Here is an 18802-nt window from a genome sequence, read left to right as displayed (position 1 = left end):
CGGCCAAAGGAATAAAAACTGCCAAAAGGTTCCAGTCCTATTCAGTACTGGCCATCAAATATTTAAGCTCAGCACATAAATGGGTACAGCATCTATTAAGGTTAGCTGAATGGTACCTTGGTATGAGTCCATCAGCCTGATCCCATTCATGCTTCCTTAGCAGCAAATTCTGCACATTTCAATGTGCCTTGGTAAGCATGCATAGAATGCCGCTCTCCGTAGACCCTCCCTGCAATTGCACCCAACCCTTGTGTTTTGCCTCCTTATTTCCACATGTGGTTGTAATTACTTGCCATAGATAGAACCTTAGCTTTGTGGGGGCTTTGGCAGCACCTGCCAAGCAAAGGCCAGTCACTGGGAGCCATATAACTAGACTCACCATGCAGAGCAAAATGGGTGAATTCACCCTTGAATAACCGTAATAAGAAGTACAAAAATCGCTGCAGTCATTGCACATTGGGCCAGCGGGTTGTGCATCGTGCACAGACCAGCATCCTGCGTGGTCCAAGTCTGAAGATTCTGGATGTCACAAACAGAAACAACATTTGAGCTGTCAGTAGCTCATGCAGGCATAAGGAGCTACTAAACTTGTAGCAGTGCAAGTGGAAGGCACAACTGGGCAGCTGCCAAAGCCTGTCTCCACAAGGGAACCACTATCAACCACTGGCCTGTTCACCTGCCATCTCTGGGCATACAATCTATTCCAAGAGTGGAAGGATAAGAAGATAGCTTCTTTCACTTCCCTTGTGCTTTCCCTCTGGGCAGACATACAGGGGGCAATGACTGGGCAAAAAGTGAACAGTTGCTGAACCCACTCAGGGAGGGGGCCCACTGAGGGAATCTTGCCCAAGCCTGCTCCCCCACCCCCCAAAAATATCTGCAGCTGGCACTGCACGTTCCCTTGGAGTCCAGATTACTCTTTCAGGAAATGTGTTGGCTGTACACAGAGTAGCTTGGGATATTTCCTTATTTGTGTGCCTGAATAGATATTTGGTTTAAACGAATACAGAGGCACATATGTAACTAGACCTATATGCAACTAGATATATATAAATATTACTTCTTGAGCACAGGGAGTGTGTGTCCTCCCCCAAAGTTGTTTGTCTCATCCAAGCTTCTGTCTTCACTGCCTGACCATCCTCTCCCGCCTGCAACACTGTGCAGCGCCTGCTGTTGTGTCATCTGCTACACAACCACAACCACCATTGCCAATCGCAGAAACCAAGTGTTGTGTGTTTCAACCCCTCTTTGTGCAATCTTATATAACCAAAACGGGCAATGGAGTATAAAATAGAAGGTGTGAAGAAGATGAAGAGGAGGAGGAAGAGGAGGAGTAGTAGTAGTTCGGTCTTGATATCCCGCCTTTCACTCCCTTTAAGGAGTCTCAAAGCGGCTAACATTCTCCTTTCCCTTCCTCCCCCACAGCAAACACTCTGTGAGGTGAGTGGGGCTGAGAGACTTAGAGAAGTGTGACTAGTCCAAGGTCACCCAGCAGCTGCATGTGGAGGAGCGGAGACGCGAACCCGGTTCACCAGATTACGAGTCTACCACTCTTCACCACTACACCACACTAAGAGTTAAATGAGAGAGATGGCTGGGCGGTGACACTGCTGGCCTCTTTGCTGCTCATTTCAAGGAAGTGTCTACTCAACCCACACCAGGAGCAAATTGCAGGGCATTAAACACACAAGCGGGGAGAGAGGGTGTCTGCAGAGGTGTAAGGAGCCCTGGCATCTGCTTGCCTAAACATTAGAAACTCGCCCCAAAGAATGAAACATCCACTACTCCAAGTCTCTGCAAGATCGGTGTCTATAAACATTTAACGCTGGCTCCTGAAAGGAACAGTGGCACTTTGGAACCCAACCATGTTTTGCAACCCTGAGTAATAGGGGATTTACATATTACGTAATAGAGTAATAGAATAAAATTCATTTTTTACATAATTAAAATCTAGAATGAACAGAGCCTGAGTCCACCTCTCTTCACACTGGATCCCTTTTGCTGTTTCTGTTCCCCAGCCACGTTCCCTGCAGTTGCCGTTGCCAATTTACGTGTCCATTAAAACAGTGCTTTTGTGAGCAGCCCCACAGCCCCAATGCTCCCTCAGAATCATTAGACTTTCCTCCTAAAATAAAGCAATCCCCACCTGCTGTTCAACCAAACCATTTTATACTATTAACTAGGGAAGAAAGCTCTTTCTGGAACGACCAACCTAAAGCAATCTGTGAGCGCAATTCTCACCCAAAGGCACCTGATCTTATTGCGAAATCATACTGGGGGCAAATTCAATCGCCATCTGCCTGATAGCCTCTGTCTACTAAGCGGTCAGCGTGAGGCAGCAGATAGGCCTCTCTGCTCATTTTGGCACTGTGCTCTTTCATTTTGCACTCACAGAAGGACATGATCCAGTCCTAGAGCCCGAGTCAGCCCAATACATTTTGCAGCCTGAGGCAGAGCAACAAACCCTGTCCCCACCTAACACCAAGGCCAGGCACATTATTGTGGCACCTGAGGCAGAAAATCTAACAAGAGCCTCTCTCCCTTCTTGGCAGAAAAAACAGAATCATAATAAATTGCTTTATACAGTTTTGGAGGGAGGGATTTTTGTGTGTGTGTTTACTTACTGATATTATTATAATTTCTGATTGTTATAATGTATTTTTTTGAATTCTTATACTAACTGTGCATTTTATACATTGAGAGGCAGTTTGGGCGTAATTGCTTAGAAAGGTAGTACAGTAGTACAGTAAATAAACAGCTCATTGTTATGAAAACAGATAATGACCCGTAACAAATTAAATAACTAAAGTTGCTACCCTTTCGTGACACCAAAATCTGGTTCGAGAGGCTGCTGCCTGACTGTATATAAGGGTAGGGCTGGCCCTATTCAGTCCCTAATATTCCAAATATATTTTCCTCTAGAACATGGTCCTGCAAACCCTGCTGGGAGTGCTGACACCTAATGTTACTACAGTGGTACCTCAGGTTACAGACGCTTCAGGTTACAGACACTTCAGATTACAGACTCCACTAACCCAGAAATAGTACCTCAGGTTAAGAACTTTGCTTCAGGATGAGAACAGAAATCGCGACGCAGCAGCAGCAGGAGGCCCCATTAGCTAAAGTGGTACCTCAGGTTAAGAATAGTTTCAGGTTAAGAACGGACCTCCGGAACGAATTAAGCTCTTAACCCGACGTACCATGGTACATCATTCGTCCCGTTTCCCCTATTTATTTAACAATTTTAAGATGCAAGAGTGCTTCTAAACAACTATTTTTTGAAGAAAAGTCTGAAGAAAGCAGCAAGGATCACTGAAGCAATCCTAGAATTGTAGCGTTGGAAGGGACCCTAGGGTCCAGCCCCCTGAAATGCAGGAAGAAGTTGAAGCAATGGCCAAATGGCTTGGTCTAGGATGCACATATCTTAGAAACCACCTTGCCTCTTACATACCTCTCCATCAATTAAGTTCTTCCACTGGTGCCCTGCTTTGTATTTATTCTCTGCCATTTATTCTCCTGACAACAGCAGGAAATAGCAGGGCTTTTCAGAGACTGCCTTGGGTTCATGGAACAGTCCCTCAGAGGTTTGGCCAAGCTCTTTCTGGAGAGACCTAAGAAGAGATTCTGAGACCTACGTCCTTTGGGAAGGCGCTTGGAAGGTGATGCGGATCTTTTAATTTGGCTGTCTTTAGGGGTTCTACAAGATCATCACACACTCCCTTGTTCTAATTATTGTTCTAGGCTGCCACAAGTGCGGGAAATGCGGGATACAAATGTTTTATAAATAAACACACGCACATAAGATTTCTGCGCGTCTTGCCTGTAGCCATTGACTGGCCTGGCTCAAACCAAAGGGACTGGAAGAGAAGGGGGATAACCAGCAGCTTTTCACATTGCAGATGAGCACAGAAGCACTTAACTCCCTCTTCTGTTGAAGCATATGCAACACACTCAAGCATTGCTCAGTGAAATTAGCCAAGAGAAATCAGTTAACAAGCCTCTGCACAACAACACAGCCGCCCTTATTCCCACCCTTTGCTCATAACCTTCTCATACAGACCTTGCAGACCTTCCAAATATCCCTATTTTCCAGGGACCTCCCTGATTTAGAGAAGCTGTCCCGGTTTCTGGATTTGATCCCAGAATTTCCTACTTTACTTTACAACGGCCCTATTTTCATCTGAGAAATGTTGGAGGGTATGGAGCTATCCGACACCCCCGCCCCCGAGCCATCTGAAGGCAATTCTGTATAGGGATTATTATTTTTTTGAAATGCTTAATGTTTTACTATCTTTTTATATATGTTAGAAGCTACCCAGAGTGGCTGGGGCAACCCAGTAAAATGTGTGGGGTATAAATAGTAAAATTATACATATGGAATGGGACATCCCTATTTTGATCGGAGAAATGTTGGAGGGTATGGCCTTCTGCCTGCACTGAACAGGACTGCAGGTACTTCTAACCACTCTATCTAAACATTTGACTTAATACCCTTCATGGGGGGGGGGGGAGATCACTGAAGATGATAGCAGTAATGGTGCAGCAATCAAGAAGAAAGGCAGACACCTAGGGGGATAACAGGAATACCAGGAGTGGGGGAAGTGGTTTTAACCGCACAGCTTTCTAACCTGTGGCATCACTTTTTCTTTTCATCCTTTCTTTTTTACTGCTGCTGCTCTGTGGCCAATAACTAACACTTGTAATGAGCTACCTGGCTGAATTCCAAGGGGAATGGACTGAACATATATTTTAAGGTTTTTGAGATATTACCATATTTTTCCGTGTATAACACACCCCCATGTTTATATTGGGGGGGGCCTCCAAATGGAGAAAATGGGGGGAGACTGTATCCATGTATAAGACGACCCACAATTCTGAACATAGATTTAAAATTTTAAAACCTTATACACGGAAAAGTACGGTTTGCCAATTTTCCCTTAAAAAAAGGAGTTCATTGCATCTTGGATTGCCCAATCCTACACACCTCTATCCAAAGTATTTCACCTGCTCCCTTTTTACAGTGCGGCTACAACTTGCGTGCAATTTTACTTGTGTGTCATCAGAAATAAATAAATAAAGGGGAGGGGCAAAAAGCGAGCAAGGTTCCAGAAAAAAAAAATGACATTGGCACTCCCACCCACCACTGATTCCAATGAGTTTTGATCATGCACAATTTTGGCTTTAGGCGCAATCTCTGGAACGTAACTCCCGTGTACGTTGTCTAGGGCTTACTGTAAGCATACACAGGATTGCAGCTTGAATCTTGTGTAAGATTCAAATAGTTGAAACCTTATACCAGCAATCTTCTCCCTCCTCCCCACAAATTCCTATGCTGTAACATCTCCTTCTTTCCCTGCTTCTCAAAAGCAGCCATCTCTTTTATATTTATACCTCATTTCCAACCGAAATAAAAAATGTAATAACATTACACCTGTACTTTCCCTTTGTTAAAGTTATATACATCAGAATCAATAATCCATAATCAATAGCTGTGGCTTAATATTTTATATCCAGGAGACTTTCTTAGCATTAAGTTAGCTTTTAGCATGAATCCTGTCAGCTTAGCATTTTTAGCTGAATGGTGGTAATTTCAGGTTCAAAGTTTCCTAACGCAACAAACATAATTAGGCACAGTTATTTTTAGTTATCAGATTATTGTGGCAATGCATTCATAACCAGATACACACTACTGGGTTCAGTTCTCATTGATTTTATGAAGAGCGAAATGTCACATGCCACATCCATACTTGAGGCGATGTAATTACCAAAGGTAAAAGACATTCAAGGCATATGAACCCATCAAACCTTTGTAAAAGTTAATGTTCCTTTTAAGGCTTTGAATTGCCTTATTTTGTAGAGTTATTCAGTATGAAATAACTGTTGTTACAACACTTCAGAGTTCCTTTCTCCCTGGAAGGTTCCAGATGATGTTAAGATGTTAAGTTACCATCTTGCTACAGTTTTTCACTGGCAAACTGGAGGGTACCCAATGAAGAAGTAGCATTTTCAATTACCGACAAAGCGAAGGGCTGGGGTTATTTTTCTGTCAGTGGTTATTCTTTTTTTAGTGTTTATGGATTGTACCAGCACCCTTCACTGCCTTCCACTCTTCCCGCTACGAATGGATTTTGGGAATGATTAATAACAGAGGCTACAGTGAGGCATTTAATCAATCTTCCTTGCCACTTATGCCTTCCTGCACTGCACAATGGTAGCCATAACCCATTAAGTACATCTACATAATTTTTTTCTAAATTAAACGTAGCAGCACAGAGAGAGGAAGTTCCCAAGCTCATTCGCCAACGTGCAGAAGAATTAGCCCATCTCTGCAGAACAGTCAACTACTTACCCACCATTATTTGTCATATACAGTGGTACCTCGGGTTAAGAACTTAATTCGTTCTGGAGGTCTGTTCTTAACCTGAAACTGTTCTTAACCTGAAGCACCACTTTAGCTAATGGGGCCTCTCACTGCCGCCGCGCCACCGGAGCACGATTTCTGTTCTCATCCTGAAGCAAAGTTCTTAACCCGAGGTAATATTTCTGGGTTAGTAGAGTCTGTAACCTGAAGCGTATGTAACCTGAAGTGTATGTAACCCGAGGTACCACTGTATTTAATACCAACAGCGGAGAAAGTGCTGTAGAATTAGAGAAGTGACAGGGCACCGAATCACAAGGCCTTGGTCAACGACTGATTTTAATGGCGCATGTCAGGAACCAGTGGCCAGCAAGGTCAGGGACCTGCCAATACCCCTGGATTAACACAGGAATGGAAAATGCCAGGCCTAGGAGCCAAAATGTGAACCTCCAGGATCCTCCCTGGGCTAAAATTCCTCCCCAGCCTTCTCCTCAGGCTATAACAATCACTGCCCCTGTTTTGTACCCTCCTTGAGTGTTTACACTTTGCTAGTATGCATCACTGAAGCCTGATCATGCTTTTCCTCTCCTGGATGGAGGAGAGAGGGTGTGTGGTGTGTATGTCGCGACAGGCCTGCTGTACAAAGGTAAAACTAATGTTCATTGCTCCGTCTTTCAGTCCTAGCCCTGCCCCCTCCCCACAAATCATCCTGTGTTCCCCAGAAAATTGCCTAGAAGGGAATGCACTCCTCAAAGTGAAAAGGGTCCCCCGTCCCCCGATGAGAATGTAACCCACCGCCAACCAGAGATGGTACTGAGGCAAGGGTAAGTCAGCCCGGATACTGAGATCCAGCCCCAAGGAACTTCTGGAGGTTCCATCATTGCGAGAAGTGAGGTTACAGGGAATCAGACAGAGGGCCTTCTCGGTAGTGGCGCCGCCCTGTGGAATGCCATCCCATCAGATGTCAAGGAAATAAGCAGCTATCTTATTTTTAAAAGACATCTGAAGGCAGCCCCGTTTAGGGAAGTTTTTAATATTTAATGCTGTATTGTTTTTAACACTTGATTGGGAGCTGCCCAGAGTGGCTGGGGAAACTCAGCCAGATGGGCAGGGTATAAATAATTTTATTATTATTATTATTATTATTATTATTATTATTATTATTATTATTGCTGCTGCTGCCGCCGCCGCCTCAGGGGCTTTGGGAACATTCTCCTTTTTCTGGCAGCGAGAAAAGGGAACAAACCATGGCTCCCATGATCCTTTGACACAGCAGGAGTGAAGAGCTACCATTCCAAAATTTGTCCTCACGGCTAAAGCAGGTGTCTGTGGAAGCCTCTGAAGCAGTGTGAGTGGAAGGATGGTTCTGCAGGTCTCTCAGCAGGGTGAGAAAGCTGGCAAGTCTCTTGCCTGAGGGCCCACTTTGAGAAATGAGTGCAACATGGCGGACCAGTATACCAAGTCACACTTTCTACAATGGCCTGCTAGCCAGCTATGTTGATAAGGTTCCATTTTTTCCTCTCACATCAGGTCGAAGGGCCTGCTGACTTCAAGTGTAAGGTTTCTATGAAAACCACTACCAAAAGGAGCAAACTTATGGAACTCCGAATTCAGTATCACTTGTTACCGTTCAGCGCAGTTACAAAGTCTCATTCTTTCTGAAAATTTATAGCCAATCCTCACGTTCTTGTATTTTTACACAGCTTTCTCTCATAGCCAGTATGGATGCACATTGGGGCCTAGGTATCCTTCTTCCAACTCAACATATCAGCATTCAAATCAAGAAAGGAAACCTCTGACAGGATTAGGTAGGTAAATCGGAAACACTTAAAACATATAAGGCAGGGAAAGCTTTCCGAGATAAAATACTGTAATGCAAAAAGTTAACGGTGCATTTAAAAATACCTATCTTTCAAATCTTTTAAAAATAGTTAAAAGGCAGTCACTTACCCTGACCTTCTACAGGTATGATGCATTTTAAATCAAAATATATGAATAATGAATAAGTGGAGGAAACTGTTTGCAGAGAACAGAAACAAATAAGCACACTCCGTTCTCCGAGTGAATATAAAAAACTCGTTCCAGTCAAATGGGGATTATTGCAGAAGCAGCAACAGGAGTTACGGAATGGAGACACCCAGAGATATTGCAATGAATTTTAATATCCCATCTGTACTCCTGCTGTGGACGCAGGTGGCGCTGTGGGTTAAAGCTTCAGCGCCTAGGACTTGCCGATCGAAAGGTCGGCGGTTCGAATCCCTGCGGCGGGGTGCGCTCCCGCTGCTCGGTCCCAGCGCCTGCCAACCTAGCAGTTCGAAAGCACCTCCTGGTGCAAGTAGATAAATAGGGACCGCTTACCAGCGGGAAGGTAAACGGCGTTTCCGTGTGCGGCTCTGGCTCGCCAGATGCAGCTTTGTCACGCTGGCCACGTGACCCGGAAGTGTCTCCAGACAGCGCTGGCCCCTGGCCTCTTAAGTGAGATGGGCGCACAACCCCAGAGTCTGTCAAGACTGGCCCGTACGGGCAGGGGTACCTTTACCTTTACCTTTACTCCTGCTGTACTGAGCACTCATTTTGCAGGTTTTGCTTCAACAGAGAGAACAGAAAAAAGCGTTCTTCTCCCCACTATTCCAACCTTTCCCTTTGATTCAAAGCCTCAAAATATTCTCTTTGCTTGCTGCACTGAGACCATACCTCAAGGAGTAAAGTCCAGAATTTGGTGAAAGAAGAATCACCATAAGGGAAAACAACACCTAGCTGTTTTGCTTCTCTGTTGTACATCATCATCTGCTAATGCTACTAACCTCCTGTAGGCGCAACAGCCAGGCATGCTAATGCACTGCAATGCCTTTAGAGATTGAAGCACACCATGGGACCTCTAAGTTGGTCAAACGCAGACACACACAAAAGAGCTTTTTCCTTTGTACCATTTTCTCAGCCTCATTAGGATGCTGACCAATTTTTTACCTTGCAGGGGAAGTAGCAAGTGCTTGGTATAAATAAAGGTGCAAGTGATCCTAACTACATGCAATGCCATTCTACAAAATCTATGGTGTGGATCAGGGGTGCCAACTTGAATAAAATATTGGGGGGCCCAGGAAAGCCCCGTCCTGCGCACACACCATTTGAATGGCAATGACCATCAACTTTAGGAAGGCCCCAGCCCCCTCAAATATTTTATTGGGGTGTCCGAAGCCCCTGTTGGCCCCCAGGCGTTGGCTCCTAGAGCGCGGATAAATACCACTCGCGGACAGAACATTTTTCATGTATGCAACAACGGCAGCAAGGATACTGATCGCCAAGAACTGGAAGACTCAAGATTTACCCACCCTGGAAGAATGGCAGATGCAGCTGATGGACTATATGCAACTAGCTGAGATGACTGGCAGAATCCGAGACCTGGGAGAGGAGAGGGTTGAAGAAGATTGGAAGAAATTCAAGATTTATTTACAAAAGTATTGTAATTTGGTTGAATGTTAACAAGGATGTCAGAGTAGAAATAACTGTCTACCACTAAACTAGATATGAGTTTAATTATAAAGGAAATAAGGAAAGTATATATTTCTTTTAAGAGAAAGGAAGAGACTGTATTTTAATGATTGAATTTAAGACTGAGAACAAAATGATAATTTGCTTGAAAACAATTTCACAATGATGCAAGTGGGAGCGGGAGACGTGAGGAAGTCCAAAGTAGTAATGAAAAGATGTTAAACAATCAATGTTGTTTTATCAAACATGCAATTGTATTGAAAAACCTTAATAAAAAATTTATATATATATAAAAAAAGATAAATACCACTCGCTAGGAATCACAAGTGGGGGGGAATTCTGCTGGGCTAAAGTCCTGCTAGCAGGATTCCCTTGGGCAACCGGTTGGGCACTGAGAGAACAGGATGCTGGGCCTCTGGTCTCATCCTTTGCTTATGCTTGAATGTTTTAGACCGTCTTGAAGATTGTGCTGCAGCAGTTCTTTTTTAAACGCAAATTATTAAAATAGCAAGCATCGTAATGGAGCACACATTTAGAATAGTGTGTGAAATTCTTTTCACCCGCCTTTAAATTGAAGTAGTAGTGCTGAATAAAGGGAGATAGAGAGAGAAATGATCCTATCTATGAATCATCTTCATTATGAAGAAAGCCTCAAATAGCTTGATCTTGTACCTTACAGAATTAGATGACTGAATGAGGACATACCAGAGTTTAAAACAATTATGAGTGGATGTGGAAACTATATCCAATCTCGAGACAAAAAACAGCAACAACACCAAAACCTTCCACAAAAAATAAGTAGGAAGTGAAGTTAAAGATAAACGCAATATCTCCACACAACTGTTTATAGAGCCAGTGTCTGTGGATCATACTGGTACTGAAAACAGTGATGGAAATGCACCTGTGTAAGATTAACTGCATAGATTAGACTATCATTGCTTATGAGCTATGATAGGCAGAAAATGCTACTGCATTTACAGACACTACATCCTAGACAGATATTGCGAATAAAGAACTGAGGTTACATAAACTTGAAATAAGACAGAAATCTGGGAGACAACAATTTAAGATGTTTCTCTCTTTCTGTATACATAATCTATGCATACAGAAAACTAGTTTATCAATAGGAGGTCTAGATTTTACCTCTGATATCTAATTTGATGGTGAAAGAGAACTTTCAACCCCTTTGAGCTTGAAACCCTATTTTAAACAGTGTCAGCGTGTAATGATAAACCATGGTTTTGTGCTATGAAATGAGTGGCAGCAAGGTCAAAGAACATGCTGAGTTGGAAATGTAAAGAGAAAGAGGGAGACTTTTATCATATGTGGTGGGAGTGTGACAAAGTAAAAACATTTTGGGAACTGATCTATAATGAGTTGAAAAAGATGTTTAGATATACCTTCCCCAAAAAACCAGAGGCATTTTTGCTGGGGTTGATGGGAGAAGAAATTGCAAAGATAGATCAAAGACTATTTATGTATGCCACAACAGCTGCAAGAACTTTATTAGCCCAAAGATGGAAATTGCAGGATTTGCCAATGATTAAGGAGTGGCAGACGAAGGTGATGAGGAACTGGCCAAGCTGACAGGCAGAGTCCGGAATCAAGAAGACCAAAAATTCCAAAGAGACTGGAGTAAATTTATAGGGTATGTGATTAACTATTGTAAAAAATGTGAAGACACTGGTGGGATTGACATAAATTCTGCAACGAAAATGATGTGCTAAAACCTTCTAGACCAAAAGAGACAGAGTTGCTTATAAGGATAGAAAGGTCAGAATGTGAGGATATAAAGTGTGATATAAAGACTTGAAAATTAAAAAAAAAACTGTTGAAGGGATGGAGGGAAGTCACGAGCTCAGCAGAGCAAAGAATTTATTTGTTTTGTTATTGGTATGTTGAAATATTGTGTTAAAAAAGAAATCAATAAAAATATATATTAAAAAACAAAGAGCATGCTGAGGTCATGCACTCCACAGCCCATTCCCAATTCCTACACATAACATGTTTACTTCCAAAGAATGTTGTCTTGCCATGGCATGGCATACGAACCAGGAATCCTTGCTTACAATAACTTTAGTTAGGGTTTGCTTTTTTTAAAAAAAAAAAATAACAACCACTTCACACCATGGATTATGAAGCTGGTTTTTCTGCTGTAAAACAGGATTCTGATCTGTACAGTGTGGCAATCCTTGAAAGGCAAACCAATCCCTCAGAAATCCCCTAACTGGCTGCATTTGAGCAGGAAGGTTCAAACCCAACATTTTGTTCAGCTTGCCGCCATAGAGTTACATGTGAATGCAGCCAATTAGTGATCCTCTGCCTTTGGGGGGCAGTTTTAATTAATTTATCAACAGCTGCCAAATGAAAGTAAGTGTATTGAAATTTTAATCTCTGCTTCTCAACCCTTCTGTCTCACCTAATTTTTCTTTTGTATGATTTTTAACTGTTGTTTTTCAAGGGTGTTTTTAAAGAAATAGCAAAGAAATAACCAATAACAGGTTTGATACTCCAAAAGAGCAGCATCCCTAGACCCATACTCCTCCAATGGTACATTTATATCAGGCTTCATTTTTTTCAAACTCAGACATGGATTAAGCAGCATTGTTATATATTTTATTTGAGCTTAAAGTAATGTATTATATTTGCATTTGCAGCTCAAAGAAATCAGATCAGAGTGGATTTTCTTCCCACATGTGAAAATGTTCAAGATATTAAAACATTCATCATATTTAATGAATGTCTATATATCTAAGTGTGGATCTGCTGACGGTCAAGGCAGAACTCTCAACGTGCTGCTCATAAAAGGTGAATAATTACAAGGTTAAAAAAAGAATTATTCCTACATTAATATTAATAAATGACAGCACTGTTGAGCATTTCTTACCACATGTCAAGAAAGGAAGGTATCTAGACACAGTCAATTCTATGCAGTTAAATACTGTGAACTCCATACAAAGAAGCCAAGTATTACAGAAGTAAATAAATGTGTTCAACTATCCTTTAAGAATTTGGCTTACCTAGAAATAGGTATGCCTTTTAAAAAAATTACTAGAGCAGGTTGTCGTTGAAATTTCTCACAGAATTTTTCTATAAGTAAAAAAAGGTGTTTAAGGCTTTTCAACGATATATGATCAAAGAAAAAAGACTGGCCCAATAGCTGTTGATGAAGCTTCAAGAGTAAGGGAAGGAAGGAAGGAAGGAAGGAAGGAAGGAAGGAAGGAAGGAAGGAAGGAAGGAAGGAAGGAAGGAAGGAAGGAAGGGTCCGCCCACTGTCCAACCAGAATTAAAGGGCACACAACATCCATAGACCAAAAAAAGGCTAAAGATTTTGCTCCACCTACTGGCTTAACTAAAGCATGCCAACCCATCACACAGGAGAGTCAGAAGGCTACAGCTTCAACTATTGGGCACCTTCACCACTGTGAATTTCCTGCAGCAGGAGAAAATAGAGCTGAGCCAAACACGTTCTGAGATTCTTCCTCATCCCCTCCCTGGAAAAGGCCACCTCGTCCCGGAGAAATCGGGTGAAGCAACCTCTATCCAATTTCTCTCCCCATGAATCAAGTGGAGCACTTTGAGACATCACCTGTGCGCAACTGTGCGCAAGTCATTTCAGACTTCTAAATCTTCGATTTACATAGACAAACCACAAACCTGGGTTTGGATGACACCCTGAGCCAAACCATAGCTGTGTTTCAGGCAGCGCATCGCCAGGATAAACTTGCATGTTTCGCAAAATGAGCAATAGAAGTCAAGCAAGATTGATGAAAGTCTCAGCTTCAAACACTAACTCCGAAAGCAAGTTCTCGTTTTGACAAAACCAAACCATTAACAAACTTCGTAAACTGGCAATTCCTGCTTGGTGCATGGGCTGTATCTGTTTTCTACAATATGCCGAGGCAAAGTAAAAAAAAGAATATTTTATATATTTTCAGAAGACAGTCCATGAAGGAGAAATATGGGAAGGGTGGGAGGGGTGAGGTTTGCTGCTTGTTGTGGTTGTTGTCTTAAAAGCATAGCAATGCCATCTAGTCCAAACCCTTGCAATGCAGGAATCTCAGGTAAAGCATCCATGACAGATGGCCATTCAACCTCTGCTTAAAAACCTTCAAGGTTTTTAAATGTTCTTTGAGAAATTCAGTGGTGAAGCACCTCACAATTGCAGCACTTCTTGTCTTCCTCCTCTCTTGCTGTTCAAGTTAAACAAATAAATAACCCCCTCCCCCTTGATAAAAAAACACACACACACAAACACCACCCAAGTAAATTGGTTCTTTTATTATAGCCCCTCTGGGCCTGACATTTATGGTCGCAAAGTAGTGACACACAGCAAATGCCACGATTCCTTGTTAATGGGAGATAAAATGGTCTGTAGCACAGACAAATAATTCTGTTTGTGTGTTTAGGCATTCATTGGCCATATACCCTCAGAACAAGGGCAGCACAGAGTCACAGTGGGAAACAGAAGATGGCGATAATGATAAAGGGATAGAGAATGACCTTTGAAGGAAGCCCTGCTCTTGTTTTAAGAAATCTCTTTAAACATGTGAGGCTCTCTTAAGCCTTAAAATTGAGCTATCCGTTCACCCAAAAGGAAAAGGAAAAGAATAGGGTTTTAAGACATCTGCCGCAATGCTCTTCTAAAATTATTTCACTTGGTCTATGTAATAGCATCTACAAAAACATACGCAACATACGACAAAAGCAACGGTTCAGAGTTGAGATTATTTCCAGTAAGTTCCAAAAGAAAATACATCAAATAAACAAAACAATCGTGTACATAATATTCAGTGGTACCTCAGTTTATGAACTTAATCCATTCCAGAAGTCCGTTCTTAAACCAAGGCATGTTTTCCCTAATGAGGCCTCCCACCACCGGTGCCCTTCCACTGTTCGGATTCCGTTCTTAGACTGAGGTAAAGTTCTCAAAGCGGGACACTACTTCTGGTTTTGCGGAATTCGTAAACCAAATTGTTCGTAAACAGGACTGTTCTTAAACCGAGGTACCGCTGTAATTATGAAACTGCACCAACCTCCCCTACATAATTAGGAAAAGGTTAGCACATAATGAAAACTATTAGCTGGAGAAGGGCAAAGAAAATCCAGGGAGAAATGAACCTCCCTCCCTCCCTCCCCACCTTCAGGCTCCATTCTCCTCAAGTTTTTCCAGTGGGGGAAAAATGGTATTTGGGGCAGGGAAAAGACCAAAAGGATCTTAGGAAATATTTTTCCCTTTAGGAATAAATGAAATGCTTTTTAAGAAAAGGAATCTGCAGTTTGACGATTTTTCTATAAGACGAACTATGGCATACTGGAACTAATTTTAACTGTTTTTAACATATGGATTCACGTTAACTGTTTAATATATTAGAGACTTGCAGAAATTCGTAAGCCCTAAGGTGGAAAATGAGGCTTTGGAGGAAGAAGCAATTAACAACTTGTGGAAACCGGAAATATATGTAATGCTTTCTTATGGAAAATGGGCATCACTTTGTAACTTAGTCTTATATGAAAGGCTTGTATTGGGCTTATTATTTATTTTATTTATTTATTTATTTATTTATTTATTTATTTATTTATTTATTTATTTATTTATCTTACCTGCCCCTTTACCGTAACATCTGAGGGCAGGTTACAGCAATAAATACATAATTCTAATTCAAATAAAAGTTCAAAGTATAAAACAAGAAAAGTAAAATAAAAAATAAAAACCATTCATTCCCGTTACATCTGAATCAACCCATTGATTAACTGGCGAGGTGGGGTCCTCACACAAATTAAAACACTAGTGTCTCTCTTAGAAATTATGACCAGACTAAAACCAGATAACACACAAACTCTGTTCCTCTCTGGACAATCCACTCCTAACGTTCCATCTAACTTTACTTCCAGCAACTCTTCTTGAACTTCCAGCTCAATAAAGGTACAGTGGTACCTTGGGATAAGTACTTAATTCGTTCCGGAGGTCCGTTCTTAACCTGAAACTGTTCTTAACCTGAAGCACCACTTTAGCTAATGGGGCCTCCTGCTGCCGCCACGCCGCCAGAGCACGATTTCTGTTCTCACCCTGAAGCAAAGTTCTTAACCCAAAGCACTATGTCTGGGTTAGCAGAGTCTGTAACCTGAAGCGTATGTAACCTGAGGTACCTGGAAGCTTGCTTACCGTATTTTTCGCACCATAGGACGCACCGGACAATAGGACGCACCTTGTTTTAGAGGGGGGAGAACAAGGGGAAAAAAATCTTCTGCTCTCTGCCCAGCGCCCCTTCAGCGAAGCGGCAGGAGGCTCTGCGCAGAGAGTGGGAGAATTTTCCCCCTTTTGTATTCCCGTTCTAAAACAAGGTGCCGTTTAAGGTGCGTTCAGGCGGCTACCTTGGAAGCCTGGAGAGCGAGAGGGGTCGGTGCGCACCGACCCCTCTCGCTCTCCAGGCTTCAGGTTCCTTTCGACCTGCTCTTTGGGGCTGGCGGGGGAAGCCCACCACCAGCCCCAAAGAGCAGGTCAGGGAGCAGCGGCCATAGGCGCGCGTCACCTCTCCAGCCGGGAGAGGGTCGCGGGGGGCTGCGCGCGTCACCTCTCCAGCCAGGAGAGGGTCGCGGGGGGCTGCTTTAGCCCCGTGCGTGCTCTCCTGGCTGGAGAGGTGACGCGCGCCTATGGAGGCTCCTGCCATAGGCGCGGGTCACTTCTCCAGCCGGGAGAGGGTCGCAGGGGGCTGCTTTAGCCCCGTGCGTGCTCTCCCGGCTGGAGAGGTGACGCGCGCCTATGGCAGGAGCCTCCATAGCCGAGCGTCACCTCTCCAGCCGGGAGAGCACGCGCGGGGCTAAAGCAGCCCCCCGCAACCGTCTCCCGGCTGGAGACGCGGGGCTGGGGCGGGGGAAGCCCGAGCTTCCCCCTCCCCCAGAACGGGACCCAGAGCCATGCCGAAGCTGCGCGCAGCTTTGGCATCGCTCTGGGAGCTTTCGGGGCTGGGGGAGGAGGAAGCCCTCCGCCAGCCTCCAAACCAAACCAGCGCCTCTCCCGCTGTCTCCCGAGTTTGCGGGGCTGGCGACGGGGAGGAGCAGGCTTCTCCCCCCTGCCAGCCTTCTAGCCAAGTCAGGGGGCAGCGGGAAGGGTGCTCTGCGCCTCTCCCGCTGTCCCCCGAGTTTGCGGGGCTGGCGACGGGGAGAAGCGCTCTTCTCCCCGCGGCCCGCCTGCAGATCAGGTCCGGGGACAGAGGGAGGACGCGCTGCGCCTCCCAGCTGTCCCCGGAGCTTGCGGGGCAGGCGGCGGGGAGAATTGCTCTTCTCCCCGTCGCCCGCCTGCAGATCAGGTCCGGGGACAGAGGGAGGACGCGCTGCGCCTCCCAGCTGTCCCCGGAGCTTGCGGGGCAGGCAGCGGGGAGAAGCGCTCTTCTCCCCGTCGCCCGCCTGCAGATCAGGTCCGGGGACTGAGGGAGGACGCGCGGCGCCTCCCAGCTGTCCCCGGAGCTTGCGGGGCTGGCGGCCGGGAGAAGCACGCGTCTCCCCGCCGTCAGCCTCCAAACCACATCGGAAGACAGCGGGATGGTGGTGTTCCGCCTCCCCGCTGTCCCCCGACCTTGTGGGACTGGCGCTGCGGCTCTCCTGAAGCCTGGAGAGTGAGAGTGGTCCGTGCGCACCGACCCCTCTCGCTCTCCAGCTTCAGCGAAAGCCTGTATTCGCACCATAGGACGCACACACATTTCCCCTTCATTTTTGGAGGGGAAAAAGTGCGTCCTATGGTGCGAAAAATACGGTACCTGATCCCGTATTTGCTCTGCTTTCCTTCTCCCCTCGCATTTTAAGGTCACATATTGCCTGCACACTGCATATTCACAATAATAAATTATAATAAATTACAAAATCATTTTAATTATAAAGTGATTGTATATAAATTATGCAGTGACTCAGAGCCCTATTAAATAATGATAGTGATTAATATGTATTGTGCAGGGCATCTTTGACCTTCAAAAGTAAAGATGAAATGTTTGTACACAACACTTTATTGCAAATTGCACGCTATAGGATCTGAGTATTTCCTTCCCTGCCACAACGTGAGCTACTTTGGAACGCCCTCCTGTTACATATCAGGCTGGTGGCTTCTCTGTTGCCTTTTTGGCATCTGTTCAGGACTTTGCTCTTTCAAGAAGCCTTCATATAACCACAGACCTGTAGACCTGGAAGGGACCCTAAGGATCATCTAGTCTAACTCCCTGCAATGCAAGAAACAAAGCTAAAGGACCCCTGACTGATGGCCACCCAACCTCTATTTAAAATTATCCAACAACTCTCTTTGAAGTGGAGATTTTTATCCCAGTTGGCATTAGCACTAGACTTGAAATTGTTTTTATATAAGTAATTGTATTAACAATGGTTTTTAGATATACAGCTGCTTTGTATGGGTAGCACCGAATGTAGCATTAATCAATTCCTTTCATTCATTTCTCCTTGAGCAATGGAATATCCCCTCCCCACATGCCTAATCTTAAGGTCCCCCCAATTATCCAGAGCAAATTGGGGGATGGTACAGACACCAGAGGGGTGTAAGGCAGGAGGAGAAGGAGGCGTTTGGATTTGATATCTCGCTTTATCACTACCCTAAGGAGTCTCAAAGCGGCTAACAATCTCCTTTCCCTTTCTCCCCCACAACAAACACTCTGTGAGGTGAGTGGGGCTGAAAGACTTCAGATAAGTGTGACTGGTCACCCAACAGCTGCATGTGAAGGAGCGGAGACGCAAACCCGGTTCACCAGATTACGAGTCTACCGCTCTTAACCACTACACCACAATGACTCTCTGGAGGGGGAAATAACTGAAAATTGCCTATCTCCACTACCATTTCCTCAAAGCATACAAATTCAAATCTACATCATTAACTGAAGGTGGTCCACTAAAAGCTTTCCGTACAATTGCATCTCTCTACACCAGGGGAAGGAACCTTCCTCACGCCTCGCAGGC

At 44.2% G+C, this 18802-nt stretch overlaps 1 protein-coding gene across 13 annotated transcripts in view; it reads right to left on the bottom strand.

Moving 5' to 3' along the window:
- Nucleotides 1-18802, bottom strand: part of MAGI1 (membrane associated guanylate kinase, WW and PDZ domain containing 1) — a 479839-nt gene that overhangs the window by 235825 nt on the left and 225212 nt on the right. The gene's annotated exons all lie outside the window — the stretch shown is intronic.

This window comes from Podarcis melisellensis, assembly GCF_964234715.1.
Source record: "Podarcis melisellensis genome assembly, chromosome: 2".
Lineage (NCBI taxonomy): Eukaryota > Metazoa > Chordata > Lepidosauria > Squamata > Lacertidae > Podarcis > Podarcis melisellensis.
This window is presented reverse-complemented; position numbering and strand designations above follow the sequence as displayed.